Source organism: Ictidomys tridecemlineatus, chromosome 4, assembly GCF_052094955.1.
Source record: "Ictidomys tridecemlineatus isolate mIctTri1 chromosome 4, mIctTri1.hap1, whole genome shotgun sequence".
In the NCBI taxonomy this organism is placed as follows: domain Eukaryota; kingdom Metazoa; phylum Chordata; class Mammalia; order Rodentia; family Sciuridae; genus Ictidomys; species Ictidomys tridecemlineatus.
The window spans coordinates 73,403,015-73,421,113 of NC_135480.1; positions in this window are offsets into that span (position 1 = coordinate 73,403,015).

Genomic DNA, 18,099 nt, shown 5'->3' on the forward strand with positions numbered 1-18,099 from the left:
AAAAAATTTAAAACAATGAAAAATGGAAATGTTTATTATTAGTGACTTTCTCCCTTTTAAAAGCATAAAATACTACTCAGGCAAACATTTTGTTTTGGCTATTATTCATTTTTTTTCCTTAAAGCCTATTCACAATAGTAGTGTGCCAGATGATATTGCATGTATAATCTTTCATTTGTTTTCACAGTGGTTTGCTAGAGTAATTAACTTTAAATTAACTATCTCAAAATTGGGGAACTTTTGAAAACAGCAGATATATGCATTTTTAGATATGGAAAATTATTTTCAGGCAGTATTTCTATGATTAACAAAATTTTTCAAGTAAGACAGGTTGGCTGTCAATTTTTATATATGCAGATTCACACAATGTTATTTGCTTAATAAAATTGCCATGATTAATACTGATTAATATTGGTAATGTTACTAGGCAATATGTATAGAATATAGGATTCATTATCTTTGCATATGAATGTGGAGCTTTTGTGTCTAGAATATAGGATTCGTTATCTTTGCATATCTTTGCATATGGATGCAGAGCTTTTGTGTCTTGTTTAGAAAGGAACCCTTTGACCAAAGACCACCAAGATCTCACCTATAATCAAAGTTAGATTTATTAGCTTGCTGTACCTTGAGAGTATGTATACTAGAGGAACCCTGAGGTATTTCAGAAGTGGGAAACATAGAGGAGTTTGGAGCCTGGAGTTAGCAAGTAATGCTGAAAATTTGGAAACTAGGGAGTTGCTGGTACAATGTTTTTAGAATGTGTGAGTCTGTATAGCTATTTGTTAAAAATCTGTTGATCTGACACTGAGCTTGGATACTTTCCTGCATTGTCAAAGTTTGGTAGACTTACGTGTTTTCCAAGTTGTACTTTTTTTTTTTTTTTTTAAGTTGTTCTCAGTTCTCCTTTTACAAGCCAGAGTTGAAGGTTAGACCTTTATCTTCTGAAGTTTTGATCAATTTTGTATTGCTATTTACTGGGTTATAATTGTGTATCAGATTTTTCAATGGTAGTGAATACCCTCAGATCTTCTTGTTAATGAGTGGTCATTGTTGAATCATGTGACTTGACTCTGCACAGAAGGCATCAGCCAATTACAATACAATCAGAAGAAGCAAAATGATTATTGTCCTATAAGCTTGGATTACAAAACTTAAGCTACAGAAACATCCCAAGTGCACCTAGGCCTATTTCAGAGTCAGGTAGAGATCAGGATGGTAGAGATCAGCCACTTATTTTAACCTAGTCAAAATCTAGGTATTTGCTGTCCAGTGATTTTTATAGAAGTACAATAGGAAGCATTAATTAAACACAAACTGTAACTTGACTGGCTCAGAGTAAATTAAAGACTATGTGATTATTCATGACAATTTAGGGTAGTGAATTTAAACCAGTTTGTTGGTCTTCTAGAGAAGATGATGAGGGTGAAATATTTGATCATCTTTTGTAGTTGTATTATTTTTCCTCTTAGAGTAGTATTTTACACAGAATAAATAAGAGGTACTACTTCTGGATGCTCTTTTAAGTAGTATATATACTTGCCTTATTTTGGAAATGTCTGGTTATCTTTCTGAAGGAAGCATGGTATACTAGAGAGAAGGAAGTTTTAAATATGTGAAAATCCTCTTAACAAGTATATTCTATATATACAAGATAGGTTTTTTTATAGGATGTAAGTGAAAGCCTGGTGTTGAGATAAGTAATTCCTAGTGGGTTACAGGAAATATAAATATTGTTTATCTTTGGTACTCTAATCCATGTACTTTGATAGTAGCCCAAACTGATTAAGGTAATAGGAGAAATGCAAACAATCATACAAAAACTGGTACATGAATATTAATAGCATTATTCATAGTAGCCCACAAGTGGAAACAGTTCAGGAGACCACCAATTTGGTGTGTAAATAAACTGGTATATATATATATATATTTTTTTTTCTTTTAGAGAGTGAGAGAGGAGAGAGAGAGAGAGAGAGAGAATTTTTTTTTTTAATATTTATTTTTCAGTTCTCCGTGGACACAACATCTTTGTTGGTATGTGTTGCTGAGGATCGAACCCGGGTCGCACGCATGCCAGGCAAGCGCGCTACCGCTTGAGCCACATCCCCAGCCCGATAAACTGGTATATTTGCATAATATTAATAGTATGACAAGAAATAGAATATCAAACATGCTGTGACATGGGAGAATCTTGAAAACATGCAAAGTGAAGGAAGCCAGTCATGAGAAACCACTAACACTGATTCTGTATATAAAATATCCAGAAAAGGCAAATCTAGAGACAAGATTAGTGATTGCTTTAGGGATGTTGAGGTTTTGGGTAGGGAATTAACTACTACTAATGAGTATGGTGCAGCTTATATGAGGGATGAAGATGTTCTAAAATTAGATTGTGAGTGTGTACTTTAAATGGGTGAATTGTATGTGAATTATCTTTTTTTTTTTTTTTTAGAGAGAGAGAGAGAGAATTTTAATATTTATTTTTTAGTTTTCGGTGGACACAACATCTTTATTTGTATGTGGTACTGAGGATCGAACCCGGGCCGCATGCATGCCAGGCGAGCGTGCTACCGCTTGAGCCACATCCCCAGCCCTGTGAATTATCTTAAAGCTTTTTTAAAAGTTAAAAGTAGCAAATGCTGAAAGCAGGTATGTATAAGTGATGGGCAAATGTAGAAGATGCAGAAATTAATTATTTGTGGTTCTAAATCTAAAATGAAAATGCTTTATAACTAAGGATATAAAAAGATAGCTCTATTCTCTTCAACAAAATTCTGTGTGATCAGTCTTTAATTCTTAATGTATTGCATTTTGATGGTGCAAGTATGAGATAAACCAGTAAATAATGATAAAGGAGAACCTATTAGAGATGTTGAAATCTAGAACCAGCATTTCCAAGATTTATTATGGTTTGCATCTTAACTGTCTCCCAAGGGCCCATGTGCTGAATGAAGGCTTGGTCACCAGCTTGTAGCACTGTTGGAAGAAAGAAGGCGGAGAGATAGGGCCTAGTGAAAGGAAGTTGAGTCATTGAGACCATTCTCCTGAGGAGGTGTTTGGACTCTGGCCCATTCCTCTCTTTTCTTTCCAGCCACCAAGAGGTGAACATACTTCCTCTGCCACTTGTTCCACTAAAATGTACTGCACCATGATGGGCTGAAACCTCTGAAACTGTTAGCTTAAATATGCTTTTCCTTCTTTAAAGCTGATTATTTTAGGTATTTTGTCCCAGTAACAAGATAACAGATATGTTCTAGGTTGTGTATGATAGTTGATGAGTAGTTACAATAAGACATTGTCAGCCAGGTGCAGTGGCACATGCATGTAGATTTCAATGACTGAGGAGGCTGAGACATGGAGAATCAAGAGTTCAGGGCCTGCCTCAGCAACTTTGCCCTTGTCTCCAAAAATAAAAAGGGTGAGTGGGGGGGTGCTGAGGCTATAACTCCATAGAGCTCCTGCCTTGCACCTGGGAGGCACTGGGTTTGATCCTCAGCACCACATAAAAATAGATATTGTGTCCATCTACAACTAAAAACATTAAAAAGAAAAAAGAAGAAAAGAAATGCCAATGTTGGGTACATACATCATCAAAGCTGTGAAATATCTGATTCTCGTTACTTAAAATTGCTAATAAAATTTCTTAATTCACTTTATTTTTTCAGCAAATGATTTAAAAGGTGGCTTAGAACCATTTAAAAATGGATATATTGGACATAGATGGTAAATGGATAGTGATTATGTTTTCTCAGATAGTGAATGCAGATATATTCTGTTTCTTACCTTTGGATATTTTGACTTATGTTCATGTTTTCTCAGACAGTTCTTTATAAATTTGCCTTTCTCAGATATAATAAAACTGTAAAGATGTTTTAACTGTGTGAACTTTCAGATTTCTTTCATTTATGGAAAAAAGAAAAGATAATAGGAAAAAAAACAAGTTTTTTGGCATTCTTTAGATTTTAGGCATCTAAACAATTTTAAGAGGGTTTTTGTTTTTAATCCAACCTTAAAGGAATAAATCTGGTTAATCAAAGTTCAGCCTTCTTAGGGTAAATTATACATAAGTAAAATTTTAATAAAAATATTTTAGTGACTACATTTCAGGAAAAAAAGAAACATACTCGTGTTCATCCAAAGAATGGTACAGTAACTGTAAGAGGATAAACTTTATGGGAGTAAATTACAGGCCTAGCAAATGTCACTGTCCATAAGTTGTACTCAATCAGTGATTAAGGTTTTTTTGTTTTGTTTTGGTTTTTTAAATCTGTGGATTTAACCCAGGGGGCCTTTACCACTGAGCCACATCCCCAGCCTTTTTAATGTTTTATTTTTGAGACAGGTCTTGCTAAGTTGTGTAGGGCCTTGCTAGGTTGCTGAGGCTGGCTTTGAACTTGCGATCCTCCTACTTCAGCCTCCCAAGTATTATTATAGGCATGCACCACTGTGCCTAGCTAGTGACTAAATTCTTATATTCTGTTGTACATCCGTAGTGGATTCTGCTTTGCTGCAAAAACATTATTGTCTATAAAATCCTCAAGCATCATTATGTTTATTCTTCTGGACGAGACATCAGAGAAAAACTGCCCTCTATGAAAATCAGTTTAGCAGATAATGTTCAATAACTAGTATGGTAATAAAGTTCCAAGATGATGATTCTTGGATTTATATTCATAGCTAAATAATAAGTATCTTCTCTTGATGGCTGTACGCCACTCCATTAGTAGACTTAAAACTAATAATTCTTAGGAATCTTCCAGAAGGCAGCATCTTTGGAAGAAGACTAATTAAGACCCTCAAATTAAACAAAATGCAACAAAAGTGGACAGCTTCTTCCTAAGGCAATAAATAAGAAAGATAAATTTTCTGGTACCTTTGCTCCTTTTCCCTTTTGCTTATGGTTTGTTTGTCCCCTAGAGATTCCCTAAAGGTTTCTGTATATGCTGTCATACATCTTTATCATTTTTTTAAATCCTGTATTGTCTTTTTTTGACCATCTTTCAAAAGTGCAAAAACATTTTGAGCCATTTTCTCAGAACATAGCTGCTTTCTGAATCTTCCAAATTCCATTGCCAAAAACAAAACAAAACCTTAACGGCTGTTAAATTCATGGGGAAGTCAGTTTCCTTCCATTAATCCCTTTTGATATTTGATTTTTCTTTTCATTAACCCCAATTTTCATTTCATTCTTATAAAAACAATCTTTCATCCAACAAAATGGTTCTGCTACAATCATTGTAGCACTCTTAGCAGAACCAAGATCACCAGGGAAGGGGAAAATGTTGGAGTTAATTCTCACTGCAATAGTCATCTTTCTTCAAAGATATACCAGACTTATCTGCAGAAACTATTTAATATTCTCCCCTGAGTATATGCCCATATCAAGGAAATATTGACTCACTCCAGCTGTGACAAATGATTTTTATATTTCTAATCTTTTCTGTAATGCACTAGGGATTACATTTATTCTGAAATTTCTTGGATTCTATTTTTAAATTTATGTGAGTATTTAACATAAACCAATTAGCACTAGAACTGTAGGGTTTTTTTTAATGTTTAGTTTTTAGTTGTAGTTGGACACAAAAACTTTATTTCACTTATTTATTTTTATGTGGTGCTGAGACCCTAACCCAGGATGTCACATGTGCGAGGCGAGCGCTGTACCACTGATCCACAACCCCAGCCCCAAGAACTGTAGGTTGTAAGAACCCTTATCTGACTAATTTTGACTTAAGGTATCTTTAGGACAATTTTGTTCATGTCCCAGGTTTCCTTAATGGTCACTTATAATTCCAGGTTACTTTTGGTAAAGTGAAAGGTAATGCTAGAATGAGAAAACAAGTCAGAGTCCCATCTTAAGATAGCCCAAGTTCATTTGCAGGTGAACTCATGAGAGAAACAGGCTGGCTCAGCACCACATACAAATAAAGATGTCTGCCGAAAACTAAAAAATAAATATTAAAAATTCTCTCTCTCTTTGAAAAAAAAAAAAGGAAAGTATTGCTTGTGTGAATCTGATCATGAATTTGCAGATTCCTGGCATGTGGGTAAAAAGACTACTATTTCTCACAGATAAGACAGGGAAATTTTTGTATGGTCTCAAAAAAAGGTGGCGGAAAGCAAAGTGCCCAAATCAGATTGTGAGACCTTCTGTGAACTTGTTAATTCTTAGCAACTTGGAGGACAGATTCAATAGGTCTATAACTATCTTCTATCCTATAAACTTTTTTCTGCATGCAGCAGTACCATAGGCAATGGGGCAGGATTGCTAATGGTATAATATTTGGCAGACTCTTTACCAAGGAAAATGAGTAGCTGTCTGGTCAGATAACGAAACTCCCAGGGATCTTTATTCCTAGGACAAAAAAATAAGCCCAATCCTGAAGGACATGTTGAAATAATTGGCTTTGAGCAGATGAAAACTAAAGGAATTATACATATGCACACGATTATTGAGTTGAGGGTCCATACTGGGGTAGCAAGGATCTAGCTAAATCTAGCAGACCTAAACCTTTTAAAGTCTGCGATATAAGACCTCCAGGAACACCTCCATTCAAAGTTAGCTTTATTGGAGTGCTGCAACAAGCAAGAATGCACACTAAGGGAGACTTGTCATATGGGAGGAGTTGGGGAGAGGTTTAGGGGGCTGGAGTTAGTCTTGGATCATTTTAGCAGGGGTTAGTCAGGATGTGTAAACAATGATTGTCGAAACATCTTTGGAACACATGTACCTCAGTACACTTCACTTTTTACCAGTTTGGGGTCTGTATATGGGTCTGTTATTAGTTGGTGTTCAACCTTTGAACTTAGATGGTTCTTCTTGATGTTAAGGTGGTACGCTTTGTGTCTTTTTTGAGTTTTGTATGTGTATTTTGCAAGTTAGAGTTTGTTTCTTTCCTCAGTACTTTAATGTCAACTATTCTACCATCTCTGTCTCTCTTCTAGGACTTGTTTATCCATGGAATGTTGTCCAAGTTCTTCTATATGTTTCTCACTATGTACTTCCAAAACAGTGCTTTCTAATATAAATAGAATGTGAGCCATGCAGGTGAACTCACGGGAGAAACAGGTTGGCTGTATGTTAAAAGGGAAAGTATTGCTTGTGTGAATCTGGACAGTGTTTAGCAAGGATCTCAGCTAAATCTCAGCAGACCTAAACCTTTTAAGGTCTGTGATATAAGACTCCGGGAAAACACCTCCATTCAAAGTGAGCTTTATTGGGGTGCTGCAACAAGGGAGAATACACACTAAGGGAGAAGTGGAACTTAACATATGGGAGAAGTTGGGGAGAGGTTTAGGGGGCTGTGATATGGGTCTCAGTACATAGTTATATGTACTGAGTATACTGTTTAGAAGTACATAGTTAATGTAAATTAACATTCTCTAGTAGCTGCGTTAAAAAAGTAAAACAGGTGAAGTTAATTTTAATAAGTATTTCAATCTAACGTAAAATATTATTGCAACAAGTAATCAATAAAAATTAATGAAACATACTTTTGCATAAAAAGTCTTCAAAATCTGGTGTATATTTTATAGTATATCTCAAATTTAGATGCCAGGTTTTCAAAAGTTAAAGTAATGTAGCACTACCAAGACAAGTTGTGCTTATTGGGAAAATAAATTAGTTAAAATGAAATAAAACAAGAAATTCCACTCTTTAGTCTTACTAGTCCTATTCATGTGCTCAATAGTCACATGAAAACAGAGGCTTCCATACTGGGAAGTGCAGTTCTAGGTGCTGTAATCTATCCTTGCATTTTGAGGACTCCAGATCTCTTTACTCCAGAATCTCATTTCTGTTTCCTGAAATGCCTCATAATCTATAGGAACTTCAAAATCAATATGTACAAATTGGAACTCATCTCTGAAATCTGCATTCCTGTTACCTATCTTCCTTATCTTAGGAAATTGCATTAATTTCTGTCAGGTTAGTATCCAAAATTTGAATACTGTTATTGATTTTTCCTTCCTTCTCAGCCTTACCCAATCAATGATTATGCTAAGTACTATCAGATCTTCAAATATTTAAAAATCCACTCACTTCTTTATTTCTGCATTTACTATGAAGTTGAGGCTAATGTTTCTCAAACTCTGATGTAGTAATATATCCTTTGGGGACCTTGTAAATAAAGATTCTGATTCAGTTGGTCTGGAGAGGAGCCTAAGTCTGCATTTCCAACAAGCTTCTAGGTGCTGCTGCTGTTCTGTCAACCACACTTGGAATAAAAAGGAATTAGGTCCATCCTTACCAAGGTCTCTTAAAGAGCCTCCCTGCTATTTTACCCTTTCCTCTAATCCATTTGTTACACTGCAACAAGAGTGATTTTTATAATATATAAATTGGATCATCTCAATATCTTGCTTAATATCCTTTGGTAATTTCTCAAGTGAGAACGAAGCAGGGAATCATTACAGATCCTTCTTTGCTCTCAAACTTTTATCTCCTACACTCATTTCCCCTACCTCAACTTGTTCATATTCTACCATGTGTGTATGACTTGAAGGGCCTTTGTATATATTTTTCTGCTGAACTCAGCATCATCTTCCATTTCCTTGACTTTGTTAATTCTCTTTTATGTCTCAGCTTAGATTTCACTTCCTGTGCAGAGTTTATTCAGATTCCCCCCCAAAAGGATAGTCTCCTGGTCCTGCCTCTCATCCTGAAGCATTGTGCAGCACTCAATCAACTGTATATTATTGCCTTTTTATTTGTCTGCTTTTCCCCTGAAAGACTTTAGATTTCCTGAGATTAGGAACTCTCTTTTTAATTGTTGCAAATAGTGGATGTGCAAAACATATTTTTGAAAAACTGAACAAGATGTGAGAATACAATGCTTTGCCAAGAAGTTAGTGCTCCCCTGATTAAAATGTCTAATATCACTGTTTGCTTTCAATATGTGACATTCAGAAGGATCTACAAAAGAATAAGTTGAAGTAAGAGAGGTGTTTGAGGTTTTGTTTTTCATTAGGGAATCATATTTTCTAGGAACTTTTATTTTCAATTTCTCAAATATCAATGTATATCCATAAAATACATAGTATATATTTTGAAACATGTTTTATAAAACATTAGTTCTGCTAGACATTTTGTGAAGAAATCTTCCATGTTGTTTAAGAAACAGCACAATATTCCTTTTACTAAAATTTATGTTTCAAATCTATACAATATTCTTGCAAACTCAAGATAGCAAAATCCTCAGTAATATCTTTAAGCATGTTTAACTTGTTATCCTAGCTTATTTGACTTTAGAACTCATTTTAATTTCTTTAGAAAATGCAGTGAAATAAGAGCAAACTAATTGCCCCTTTGTATGACAAAAGTCTAAATACGGAATAAGAGTCATTTGTATACATGATCTGGCTTCAACATCCATTGAGGCTGTTTCATGACCTGCTATTTCTTTTTCTTTTTTCATTTAAAATGTACTAATATTTATCAGATATGAAGCATCACTACATAATAACTTTTTAAAAAAATTTAATTGCTCAAAACTTAGCATTTTCTAATTCAGAACCACAGAGTTTTATTTAGATATGAACTCACTAGCATTTGGCTTTATTTTTTCAAAAGAGAAAAAAATGTGAAACTCTGTAAGTTGTTGTCTTTTGCAATGATGGATAGAGAACTATAAAGCTGTGGTACAATAGTTACGATTATAAGCTCTAGAGTCATGGGCCTTGGATTTTAAACCTGCCTCTACCATTTATTTACTGCTACAATCTTATTTAATTACTTTGTCTCTCTGTCCTGTTTTGCTCATCTGTAAAATGAAATGACCACAGTACCTGCCTTAGAGGCTTATTATCAAGTATAAACTTACATGAAGTTTTAGCCTGATGCATCCCATGTGCTAAGTATAGACATCTAATTTTAAAATTGATCAAGGGTAACTCATTGATCAAGTGACCTATGGTCACTATCAGTTTCAAAGAACAAATCAAAGTGTTATATCATTGGATATATATATATATTTTTTTCCTTCCTTCTCAGCCTTACCCAATCAATGATTATGCTAAGTACTATCAGATCTTCAAATATTTAAAAATCCATTCACTTCTTTATTTCTGCATTTACTATGCAGTTGAGGCTAATGTTTCTGAAACTCTGATGTAGTAATATATCCTTTGGGGACCTTGTAAATAAAGATTCTGATTCAGTTGGTCTGGTGTGTATACACACACACACACACACACACACACACACACACACACATATATAGGAATAGACAATTTGAATAGATTTATATCTACTAAAAATTAAATTGATAATATATATGTGCATATATATATATATTTAACTATATTTTAGTTTTAGGTCAACACAATATCTTTATTTTATATTTATGTGGTGCTGAGGATCGAACCCAGTGCCTCATGCATGCTAGGTGAACACTCTACCACTGAGCCACAACCCCAGCCCCCTGGGCTTCCTTTTTAAAGATGAGATGACTGATAACTATTTGTATACTACCTGTATTTGTATGTGTGTGTTGGTACTGGGGATCAAACCCAAGGGGCACTTCATCACTGTGCTACATCTCCAGCTCTTTTTAAAAGTGTAGGGAGAATTACAGAAATAATATTGTTATTTTGGATAACAAAAACGTGTTTCTTGCTTGTAATTTTATTTTCTTACTTTGGTTTATTTACTTGAGGCTTGAAAAAAATGGAAGAGATAGTGGTAAGTAAAAGTCCTTCAAAGGTTGGTAGTCAGCTGGGGACATGCCTTTAATCCCAGTGGTTTGGGAGGCTGAGGCAGGATCTTGAGTTCAAAGCCCACCTCAGTAACAGAGAGGCACCAAGCAACTCAGTGAGACCCTTTCTCTAAATAAAATAATATTTGGCTCAGTGCTCAAGTGCCCCTGAGTTCGATCCCTGGTACCCCACCTCCAAAAATAAAAAATAAAAAAGGTTGGTGGTCACAAGGGAGAAAAATAAAAATAGGACTAGACAATTTGAATAGGTTTATATCTACTAAACATATTAAATTGATAATTTAATATGTGATTTTCCAAAACAGCAGATGGGTTCACTGGTGAATTTTAAGAAGTTATACCAATTCTTTGCAATATCTTAAGAAAATAAGGAAAGGAGTACTTCCTAACTCATTTTATGAGGCCAACATTACTCTAACACCTTAACCAGATAACATTGTAAGAAAAGAAACTACAGACCAATATATCTCGTGAATATAGATGCAAAAGCCTCAACAAAATATTAGATCAAATCTAAAAAACAGAATTACATGCCATGACTGAGATTTATTTCAGGTATATAAGGCATTTGTCATGAAAACTCCCAGAAACAGTAATATGAAGGATTTTTGTAAGTTTATAAAAAAAATCTATAAAACCCCTAAAAGTTGTACTTGATGGAAGTTTGAATCTTTCCCACTAAGATCAGAAAAGACAAGGACATCCCTTTACCATAACTTCCCAGCATCACAATGGAAGTTCTAACTAATGCAGTGAGATAAATAAAGAAAATAAAATGTATGAAGATGGAGAAAGAAGAAGCCAAATTGTCTTTGTGAGATGTCATAATCACTTGTGTAAAAATCTAAGAATTAGGGGGAAAAAAAAAAAACCTCTTGGAACTAGTAAATGGTTATAGTAATTTTGCTGGATACAAGGTGCTCGAAGTCTGGCTGGGCATGAGCCACTTGTCAAGCAGAAACAAACTTTATTTTTAGAACACACGCAGCACCACAGGAGCTCTTCAGGAATTCCCTCATAGCCCAACTGCCACCACCAGCTTCCAGGGAGCCTCTCAACCCCCTACTCCTCCTGCTCTTGAGGCCAACTGGCTGGGTCGCATGGGTGGAGCCAAAAGAGTCCCCCAATGAGCAGCTCCGTGGTCTGAAAGGGCGGGAAACAGCCCAATGAGCATCACCGTAGAGGAGCCAATCAGCTGGCAGCTGGAAGTTTGCTGGGGCCTCTGTGAGCCAATCAGCTGGAAGTTTGCTGGGGCCCCTTCGGCTGTGGCTCTCAACAACAAGGTTAATATATAATTGGCACTCAAGAAAGTGACATATTTAGGTATAAATTTAACAAATTCTGTATAAAACCTCACAAGCTCTGATGAAAGAAATCAGGAAGAAATAATAAAGGGAAATATGTTCTATGTTCAAGGAGAGGAAGACTCAGTATTGTCAAGCTATCAGTTCTTCCCAACTTGTCTAGAGATTCATTGTGATTCCAGTTAAAATCCCAGCAAGCTGTGTGATGGATACAAACAAACCGATTCTACAGTTTTATGACCAGGCAGAATAGCCAATACAATATTGAAGGAAAATAAGAAAGTTGGAAGATTGACACTACTCAACTAAACAATTACTATTAAACTATACTGGTCAAGACAATGTAGTATTGTCTACAGAATAGTAAAATTAATGGAACAGGTCAGAGAGTCCAAAAATAGACCCACATAAATATGGTCAACAGGTCTTTGATAACAGAACAAAGGCAAAGCAATGCAACAAAGATAGTCCTTTAACAAATCATGCTGTCAACGGAACAGCTACATTCAAAAAGGTCAGTGTAGACACAGGTCTTATACCCTAAACAAAAATGAACTAATATGTATCATAGACCTAAATGCAAAACACAAAACTTGAAACTCCTAGAAGATAACATATGTGAAAACCTGGACTACCTTTGGAATGCTAAAGATTTTTAGATACAAAACAAAGGTACAATCCATGAAAGGAAAAATTGAAAAAAAAAAGAACTAAAATTAAAAACTTCTGTTCTATGAAAAACAACATGAAGGGAATGAGAGGACAAACCACAGACTGGGAAAAAATATTTGCAAAAGAGACATCTAATAAAGGACTGCTTTATAAAATATACAAGAAACTTTTAAAACTCAATGCAAAAAAAAGAAAAACAAAGACACACCTCTCCAAAAGATACATGAATGCAAAATAAGCATATGAAAATGTACTTCATATCATATAGAATAGAAAAAACTAAAATGAGATACCACTATAAACAGCTATAGAATTGCTAAGATCTAGAATACTGACACTACCCAAGCTGATGATGTGTAATTGCTGATGGGAATGCAGAACAGTACATACACATCTTTTGGAAGACAATTTGGCATTTTCTCACAAAATTAAATATTTATTTATTGCAGTGCTGGGGATTGAACTCAAATGTGATCTACCACCAAGCTACACCTCCCAGCTCTTTTTTTATGTTTTGTTTTGAGACAGAGTCTTACTAAAAGATTGGCCTTGAACTTGTAATCTTCCTGCTTCAGCCTGCTGAGTAGCTGGTATTATAAGCATGGTCACCATGCTTGGCCCCAAACATAGTTATAATAGAATGTTATTCAGCACTAGAAAGAAAAAAGCTATAAAGCCATGAAAAGACAGAAAAGAACTATCAATATATGTTAGTAAGTGGAAAAAAGCCAATCTGAAAAGGCTACATACTAGATGACATTCTGGAAAGGGAAAAACTATAAACGGAATAAAAGATTAATGATTTCTGGGAATTGAGAGGAGGACAAATAGGCAGAGAACAGATTTTTTTACAGCAGCAAAATTCTTCTATATATTATTGCAGGTTGAATACTCCTTATCTGAAATTCTTGGGGTCAGAGTGTTTTAGATTTTGAATTTTTTCAGATTTTTGAATTTTTGACAACATGGTACAACATGTGTAAATTTTGAGGACATTATGCTAAATAAAATAAGTGAGTTACAAAAGACTAATACTATAAGATTCCACTTATGTGAGTGAGGTGTTCAGAGTAGCCCAACTCACAGAAAGTAGAATAGTGGTTGTTACGGTTTTGGGGGGGTGAGGAGAAGAGCAAATGGGGAGTTGTTTAATGGGTATAGAGTCTCAATATTGTAATATAAAAAGTTCTAGAGATTGACTGCACAATAATGAGAATATAATTAACACTATTGAATTGTACCCTTAAAGATGAATAATAAAGCTAAATTTTATATTGTGTATTTTCTGATTAAAAAATTTAAAAATAGTTTGCAACAAAAATTACATATTTTCAAAAGCTTAGTTTTATATTCTTGCCTTATCTGTTGTTGACCTTGTATTAGTTTTCCCCCTACATTGGATTCATTCTTTTGATTTTAACAGTGACAGAGGACAGTAAGTGGCTGTTCATAGTTAGGTTGTACTTGGAGACCTCTGATAATTGGGAAAGAGGCCAAGTTGGAAATAATACTAGCTCCTTCAAATGGTAGCTTTTCCATATGTAGTATGAAAGGGCCTGACAATAAAATTTTGGTGAGGAGTGTGCCAAACCGCAGGAGTGATGGCCTTCTTCATGAATGGAAAATCAGTGATCCTTATTTATACCTCTGCATAGTAGGACATATCATGCAAATCTGTTCTTACAACTTATGAAGAGAGAGGGAAAGGGTGGGGGAGAAAGAGAGAGACAGAGACATAGACACATCAGTTCTGGAAAAGGACAGAATTCCTAATGTAAAATTCTCCTTTAGAGAAAGTCAGATATAGAGAATCATTTTAAAGAAATCCTGTCAATATTGTAAAAAAGACATTGAATTTGTGGTAGCAGTAAAAGAGATATTTATAAATGATCTAAGAAGAAAGTTACCATTTAAACTGCATGTTGATGGCTCTAAAATAAACCCTGCAAATTAGATTAGTAACCTCCAATGATAGAACTTTTGATAGGATAATAGCCAAGATTTCAGATCTGTAGGTGGTACTTACATTTATATAACATGAAAGAACTTCTGTCAAATTTCATTAAGGAAAGTTCTGTAAGCCAACAAACATTTAATTATGTTTTATATACCAGACACTGTGGTAAGGGGATGTGGATACAAAGATGAAGAAGACACAGTTCCCTTCAAGAAGCTTCTAGTCTGGTGTGGAAAGCAGCTGCAATGAGAATAATGTGGTAAGAGTAGTGAAGGAGGTATGAACAGGTCCTTTGGGATCACAGGAAAACATTATTCAAAACCAAGACCTGGCATTTAGTAATCTCACCAGAGCAGACATTATTTTTTGAAGTGTTTTTCTAGAGACTGTCAAAAACATGTTACACAAGGTAACATTTGACCTGATCTAGGAGGATGGTCGAAGTTTCACTAGATAAGGAAAAAAGATATTCAGAAGAGTCAGCAGAAATAGGAACTTAATTTGAGAAGATATTGAATTCAGTTTTAAGTACGTTGAATTTTGGGGTTCATATGTACCAATCTTATAATATTTTACATGTGAAATTTGAAAAAAATCATTGTTTTATGTAGTAAGATACACAGATGAAATGAAAAGAATGACTTTACATAGGGCATTAAACTATTTTCAGTTTATGTTTTTCCTAGAGAACTTGGAAGGTTTTCATTTTTATTGGCTTTTATGTTAAATTCACAAAAGTTCAAAATTCTTTGTAGCATTTGCATTGTGAAATACAATTGTGTGTATATTTAAAAGTAAAATAGGATTTTATACTTTTATAATATTACTTTGCTTTATACCTGTTCTTTTTTCACTTTCTAGATGGTTTGCTTATCTGATGATGTTTACTATTAATAATGACATATTTAAGCACAACTGAACAGGTGGTCATAACTGGTCATTTTGTCAGAGCCTAACCTAGAAAATCTACAAGTTTCAGGTTTTCTTTTTCCTTTTCTTTTTGGTAGTTGTTGTTATTTTTACTTCCTATCTTCATGAACTTTATCACATACCTAAGTGAGCAATGAAGTTCATTCTGATCAAACATTTGATGCTTTCAAGACTCAGATAACAAGAGCATTTGGATAAAGCCTTAAGACAGAGAATGAGTGGTGGCAGGCCCTTGGGTATGCTCTTCTTATTTTCTAGTGTCATCTTTCTCATGGGCAGTGTGTCTTCTGAGAAACGGATTGCCCAGGGAATCAGAAAGGAATCAGCTGCACAATCCCACCTCAAGTGCTCTACAGTGGAGGGAGGCCAGCCAGCAACCAAGGAGTGGAGTTTTGCCTCCCTTTTCCAGGTAGATTCTTTCCTCTTGAGTACAGCCAGACTTTACTAGAACCTCAAGCTATTCTCTAATAATGGCTCAAGCAAGTGCTTCCAATTCATTTGGAGACCACAGATGAAGCAGGTACTTGGCTTTTGGTCTGGTTTCTCCCTTGCCATATGTGAGAGCTGAGGACCTCACTGCATAAGCCACTAAATGACAGGGTACCTCAGAAGTGATTCTCCATGCCTTCTTCTCTTTTAAGCAAGTCACCCTCAGCCCCAGCATGATGTTTCAGCCCCTAATTTCTTGTGTTTCTCATAAACTCTCCTGCCTGATATACCTACCCACTGGGTGTAGACATTTGTTCCCTCTGCTTCATCTCCATTTGTCTCTGCAGGGAGAGCTTCTCCAAAGTTGGGGGAGAGCAGGCTTGTCTGTTGTGTGCTTCCCAGCTGCAGCTGCTTTCCTAACGGAACCAAATCAGTGTGCCATTATGAGGATTAATTTCCATTCCAGGACTACGTGAGCTCATCTACATTAGAAATGTCTAATCTTCCTGTTAACATTTGTTCTTTTTCTGGTTTTCATTTCAAAGTATCCTCACATTAACTGCTTGAGTCCACTGATAACTAAAGCTAGGATTTAAATGTTTCTTTTAATCCTTATTTTTTGATAATGATTATAGGAAGTTATGATAGTCTCCTTTTATTCGATTACACTAGTCTGAAGTTCAGTTGTTTTGTAAACATATAAGCAGGCAAGAACATAGATGCTGACTTGGTCTAAATTAAGAAGAAGGGAGTTATCAGAAGATTATTGGGAAACCCAGAGAGTGATGGGGGCCAGGGAAATCAGACTTGGAAATGGGCAGGAATCAAGGGGGCTGATGAGGGCCAGACATTAAGAACCTTGACAATCTCTTGGGCTGGGGTGTGGCTCAAGCGGTAGCGTGCTCGCCTGGCATGTGTGCGGCCCAGGTTCGATCCTCAGCACCACATACAAACAAAGATGTTGTATCTGCCAAAAACTAAAAAATAAATATTAAAAAATTCTCTCTCACTCTCTCTTTAAAAAAAAAAAAAGAAAATTGGCAATTTCTTTTTTTTTTTCCTGTTGTAGTGGCACACACCTATAATTCTAGCGACTTGGGAGGCTGAGGCAGGAGAATTGCAAATTCAAAGCCAGTCTCAGCAATACCTGTCTCAAAATGGAAGGAAGGAAGGGAGGGAGGGAGGAAGGGAGGGAGGAAGGGAGGGAGGAAGAAAGGGAGGGAGAAAGGAGACAAAACAGCAAAACAGGCTGGGGGTGTGGCTCAGTTAATGTTTTATATATATATATATATATATATATATATATATACAAAATGGGAAGCCTTTTTAAAAATGCCTTTATATTTTATTTATTTATTTTATATGGTACTAAGGATTGAACCCGGTGTTTTACACATGCTAGGCAAGTACTTTTACCACTGTGCTACAACTCCAGCCCCAATTTTCTTAAAATGGGGTTGTGAGGAGTACCTGCCATCCTTCATCCTTGCATGAATATCTTCCAGATTTTCTTGTTGTCTATATGTCACCAATTCAATGGCCTGAGTCCCAGGATGAGCTTCTGACAACTGAGCTTGGGTTGTATGCCTGGCACCTGGTGGGGCTAAGTCAAGAAGGGCAAGAATCTGTTTCCTTCACCTTTGGGAATGGCATGTGGTCATCAGGAATAACTGTCCTGTCTAGATCACACAGAACGTGGATGTGTGAATTCCAAAAGGAAATCTGGATGCTGTTAGGGCAGCCAAAACAGAATGAACACCAGCCACAACTGTGTTTTCAAAAGCACTGTTGAAATGCAGGAGAAAGGGATTGAGAAATAAGGAAAGAGTGAATGTGGTTGGGTGAAAAAAAGTGGGAGTGAGTAAAAGCAGGAAGCATTCTCTCAATAAGAGTTATTTTTAACTGTATGTATAACTGTGTATAAGTCATCACAGTTTCTTTCTCTAACAATCTCATCATAATCTTTTTTCTCTAATACAGTCTTAAAAGCTCTCTGAAGGCTCAGATAGCACATCTTGGGGATCTAGAACAGTCACCCTCTTTACCACCAGATGGTGCTTTCCATTAGATAGGGTGGCATGAATCCTGGGGA